Consider the following 6142-nt stretch of genomic DNA (forward strand, 5'->3'; position numbering starts at 1 on the left):
CCATCATTTTGGAGGACTACACCAAAATCTTTCATAGATCAGACCTATTCAATATTTATGCCTCCAATATCTACGAGTAGAGTATGCAAAGGAGTTGACCCGAAGGTCATTGAGCGGAATTTCATTCCGTTCAGGGGGCATATTACTCTCAGTTACCCAAGAGTAGATTCGATCTAAGTCCTTTGCAAGGCTAGTCGAATTTTGGCCATTCCTACCAGAAATTAATTTTGTATCGTCAGCATAAGAAGAGAGACTGACAGTAAAACTAAGCTATTGAAACGGGGCAATGAATATTATAAAAAGGAGAGGCCCGAAGATTCGTCGCTGGACAATAAATTTGCCGTTNTTTGGCCATTCCTACCAGAAATTAATTTTGTATCGTCAGCATAAGAAGAGAGACTGACAGTAAAACTAAGCTATTGAAACGGGGCAATGAATATTATAAAAAGGAGAGGCCCTAAGTTTGAGCCTTGGGGAACACCTGACTTGACATCATGTATGTCACTAAGTGACCCTTCAACCTTCACTATTTGCTTCCTATCGTGATTGAAATTTTTATTCAGTCGAGAATCTTGCCTTTTCAACAAAAAGCCATGATCAACTTTATTTAAAGGGTTCCAGTATTTTTGATCTAATATGAAGTTTGAAGGTGTCTTTTTATTGAAGTTCCTGTTCCGGACGAAGATTCGTCGCTGGACAATAAATTTGCCGTTGGTGATGCCATCAAGAAGGAGATAAAACCGGTTATGGGAGCCACTTGCGTGACTGATAGAGGGTGTTCGATTATCAGTTATTGCCACAAAGAAACACTCATCGAAGGATTAGGTGAGTTCATCCTGGCCAAAGAAAGACGCATCATCGAGGAAAGGGAGAGTTGTTAAAATTTGGCCTTGTAATCGATAATGGTAAAAAGGTATAATGTCAAGCAAAACGGCCATGGGATTCAATACAAAGCCAGCAAGTCAATCTTTGAAATCAAAAGGACCTAATCAATGGTGGAGAAGTGAGCACTGTTGCGAGGGACAAATTAAATAACTATAAACATGGTAACTGCAATCGTTCACTTGTTGTTTCAAAGTATAGCTGAACGCAAGACAAGATGGGTCTGCTCACCCTTTGAAAATGGCATAAGATACAAAAAGAAAAAGTGTACTGTTTTATTATGAAAGCTGGTTTGCGTTGTCTAAAATACGCAATATATTAAGCAACAGGACCCTTAATCTAGTTTTCGTATTGCAAAATTTGAAGCGCAGTTTTGATGAAATAGTTGATATTTCTTCCTTCAAGATTTATTAACCGATATCGGCCATATCTTTCCCTTTGTATGATTATTTAAGAAACCAGTTTTTACCGAAACTATACTTTCGTCATCCAAGAAGGTTTTTTTTCAGCTTTTCATTGCTGCAGTTTTTGAGTAATTTTAAGAAGTCCTTGAACTCAGGATGGGCCTTCAATCACCAAAGAGTGAACATAACTGTATTTACAATCATGCACAAAAAATAGGCGATGAGACATGCTTCTCGCAATAAAAAGTTTTATACTATATATTGTAGCGAATATGCTAATTACAAGAATGCGTTGGCGTTTGACTATATATTGCTTTGTGTTTGATTGGGAAATACACTCTACTTCAATAACCAGCGAGTATCACAACCCTTCTTAACAACTACATGGTGGCAGCGGTGGTGCCTGGTTGAATAGTGTCCGATCAAAGTCGTGTCCATAGTTCAATAATGATGGATTCGGGGGAACGCAAAGCCGAGATGGCAATGGGCAGTTCAAGCAACGGTGTGTGGATATCGCCTGTCCCGAAGAGGTCCGAGGACAAGTTGGTGGATTACGTGAAGTACTTTGATCGCGTGGCAAAGGCCAATGGGTGGACGGATCAGGAAGCAGCGAGAATATTTCCGGGACTTCTAGAGGTGGGGTCGACGGTAATGGAAGATTTGGAGGAGCGAGTCCTGAAGAGCTTTGAGCTAATCAAATCTACTGTCGCACCTTTGGGAGAAACGTACCGGGAGGCTGAGGTTCAGAAATTCTTTTGGTCCCTGGTCATGGAAAACGACGAAATCCGTGATGGAATTCGTAAGAAGATGTCGAGACGTGGTGATGGAATGTTACCCAAAGTTCGCCAAGGGAAATCGAGATCTTTTGGTTAGAAATCGTTTCATTCATGGTTTGGGCCCCGAGCTGAAAGCTGTTGTCTTTAACGGATGAAATGGGAAACTTGATGAGGCTATCTAGACGGGCTTGATGGCACAGGGTGTGAGAGATACTCTGGGCGAAGGAATATTGGTCCGCGATGGGTCAACCTTGGGGAATCCGAATTATAACGACTTACAACGAACGTGTTACAACTGTCGAAGAAAGGGCCATTTTGCTTGGGCTTGTCCTATGAAGACGGAAGCGAGGCAAGATTCGTGATGAATGGCATTCTTTGTCGGTTGATGAGATGGAGTCGAACTGGATGGGAGGTGTAGCGAATATGCTAATTACAAGAATGCGTTGGCGTTTGACTATATATTGCTTTGTGTTTGATTGGGAAATACACTCTACTTCAATAACCAGCGAGTATCACAACCCTCTTAACAACTACAATATGTAATTGATAGCAATCACAATGCTAGGGTTTGCAAATAGGTTTTAGTACAATTACACAATTACTTTTAAATCACACTTCGATTACGTTTCAATTACTACACTCCGTTTTTTAAGTTCAGTGAATTTGGATTCAATTTCTTCAAACATTTGTCACAATAAATGTAAATGACAAAAAAGTAAAGGAAAAGTGATAATGGACCTAAAACTACATTTGATTAATACATTCACTGAAATATGATACACATGAAAGAGCAAAATAAACTGTATTTTGAAACATCTCACTTGCATAGGCTAAAATACAATTGTAACAATTATTTGGAATTTGAATAACTAAAATCTCAATTACTTGGAAATATATTTGCAATTCCAATTTCATCAGGGCTTTTAATTAGGAAACCTTGCCTCTTATTATTGAAGATATCAAAACCAGGATGAAGATAAGGTGATCATCCGAATTCTCACTTTTTAACCCCCCCTCCCCCCAAAGTACACATGGTATGATGCTATGAGCAAGTTATATTAAGGCTGTTGCCTGTGAAAAGGACTAATCTCTGTTTTATGATGAATTGAGTCCTCGCATGATTTCAGTTTGGAGTACAGTATTATGTGTGCTTTCATTTTGAAAGATTTGTTGAGTTATGCTGGCAGGTTCATCAATTACAAGATTGAGACACTTGTCAAACAGTCTTCAACGAAATGAAATATAATGCTATGGCTGGTGGGAATTTCCTAACAAAAACTTAAAATGTTCTACTGTAATGCTAGTGACTGAAAAGAACTAACGTTGGTTCGATCAAGGCAAGTTCCCGCCCTCTCCGAAGCCAACTTATGTTGTTCCAATTCATAACGTGGGAGAAAAGTCGCTCCTAAGTAATTATAGGTCAATCTCTTTCATTTGAAATAAAACTAGGGTGTATGAGACATACTGTAAAGCTCGAACTTGTAGAAGAGGTTCATGAAGTCATTTTCAAGTCACCCTAGGTTTTGACACATTTAAATCACGGCTATCCAACTGATTGAGCACATGTAGAGCAAGATTGAGAAACCAGCGAGTTAATAGTGCTAGGGATTACATTCCCTGTAGCGGTTAGAAAAGCCCGTGATAAAACAAACAAACAACCAAAAAAAGAATGTATGGGTGCAGTCTATCTTGATTTTGCCATCTCATTTGACAAGTCAGACTATGGCCTTCGACGAACGGGAGATCCAAAGCAAGGTTCTCAATTGGTTAAAAAGTGTTATTCACGTATCTGCATTGGTCACGTCAAACTATTTCTCAATGACATGCGTGATTAATGTCAAATGAAGTGTTCCGTAAAACTCCATTTAGGGCTCTCTCACCTACATAATATTCATTAACCTGCTTCAAAACCTTAGTATTACGGGCAGTTCCTCGGCTAATGCTGACGATGCAAAGTTAGTTTGGGGTAGAAATGTACAAGATTCCAGTAGTCTTGTGGAGAACATGTCTCGAATCTACTCTTGAGTTGACAACGAAGGAAATGGACCTGAATCGAATGAAATTACTTTCAATGGCTTTTGGGTTGAGAGTGCTTGAACTTTTTCTTCATCAAATGCGCAACTTTAGGTCAGGGTGCCCCTACCGTAATAAGGGATCTTGGTGGCAACCTTCGATTTCTTGGTGTCCTTTTCGATCATAGTTTCCAAGGGATCGATCGGGCTTAGTTGTGATTACTTCCCTGAAATTTCTACTCGTTGTAGGACAAGATTCTGTATATCTCCCAAGTCCGAGTAATACCCTGTTCTTAGCCGGCCACCGCAATGGCCTGACAGATTTTCGTAGCTAGTATATCTAAATATCTGTATGTCATGTGCTCCTGCGACCTGAAATAAAAAAAGATTCAATCATCAAAATCTGGTTGGAATATTCCTTCAGTATGTAGTGCCTTGCCGGCTCGTCCTTGGTGCCCACCATGATCTGAGTGACCACTACAGAGTCAAGAATGTGTGGCAAAAATATACGAGTTGAAAGCATCATTTTATTGAACGCTCTAATGGTGAACTCGGTGTGATTCTTTTTGGGATAAGATGCAATTTCAACTGCCGCAAAAGCAAAGAGCTGACGTGATTTCAGGGAGCAAACCTTCAGTTACCAGAACCGTCCTTCCCGGGCACCCTCGGCCAAATTTTTCGAGGACCTGGTCCGACGTGTTCGTTTCGCACACCAGACTCTGGACGGAGAGTAGGAGGCTGTGCGAAAACAACTCAAATTTCCCTTAATAGCAATCAGTTATCACTCCTTCATGGTCTCGTGATTGGCCTTTCAGCCTTTTAATCACTCATGTCTATTCCAGACCAGTTACCCGACCAGTTTATGCAATGAAAACGAACTTCAGAAACTTGAGGGGCATATTTATGAGAACGCAACTGTTCATCTTCTCCTTCTCTGTTCATGCGCTCAGTAATTGCTTCATGTATTTGAACCAATTTTCCTGGACCATCAAACAAGATAAGCTTTGTTATCATATTGAAAATAACCACTGAGTGCTTTTACTCAGTTAACTCAGTTTACTCAGTTGAAGTTATTCCGATCTACATTGAAATCAAGTCAACGTTGAGAAGTGCTTCAATCATTGATTGGGAACAACCTTTTTGCTCCCATCCCCTACACGTTTTGTCCAGCAATTTGGGCAGCATCTGGAATCTGTGAAAATCTGTGAAAAATTCTAGACAGGGTGCCCAGTCCATCTGCGCCATACTAGGACAAAATTTGTAAACTATTTCAAATCAAAGGCTTGATCGAGTAAACGGGATTCAGATTTTTTGTTGCCTTGAGGGAGAGTTTTGGAAAGAAATGGACCATGGTTTAGGTCCAGGCGCTAAAATATTTACTTAGTTTACTGAGATCAATGAGAACGTTCACTACAGATGAAACGTCTTGTTCGAAGGTTGTGCGGCGACAACGGATCCAGAAGTTCCGTGAACCGCAACTAACTTAGGGTATATCTTAGTTGTTTTACGAGACTTAGCTCTACTTCAGTTTTATATTAGTTTCCAGGGGGCGTTTGGATTTTTTTTGGTGTCATTTTGAAGTTGCAAGTTATAACCTGAAATTTGACGAGAGACTGCAATGAATACGGTGTTTCATTCCTTGAATGCAATCTTGAGAGTAATATGTAATCCCCCTCGTGGGGGTCGTTGAATATTAAAAAAATATAGTTTGAATCCCTCCTCAGACTCTTGATGGTACTAAATGTTATTAGGTAATGTTCAACTTGATTCTCAATACTATTAAACGTGTTATTTAGCTAAAAAATCCAAAGAACGATTTTTGGTTTAAAAATTCATTTAAAACACACTTAATGAGCGACTTAGCCACTTAAGTTGAAGTTCTAGTTTTCGTCAAAATTGGCCACCAAATGTCCAAACGGTCCCTCAATTCATTAACGAATGCAGTTTCTATCTTATGTATTGATATCGGTGCTCTGTATGATGCAAAATTAGCCAAATAGTGATATGTTAAGTCACTTAAAACACATCAAAAATGAAAAAAATGGAGAAAAATTCCAATTACTAGCTA

The sequence above is a fragment of the Tigriopus californicus genome, chromosome 7 (assembly GCF_007210705.1).
Source record: "Tigriopus californicus strain San Diego chromosome 7, Tcal_SD_v2.1, whole genome shotgun sequence".
NCBI classification, from domain to species: domain Eukaryota; kingdom Metazoa; phylum Arthropoda; class Copepoda; order Harpacticoida; family Harpacticidae; genus Tigriopus; species Tigriopus californicus.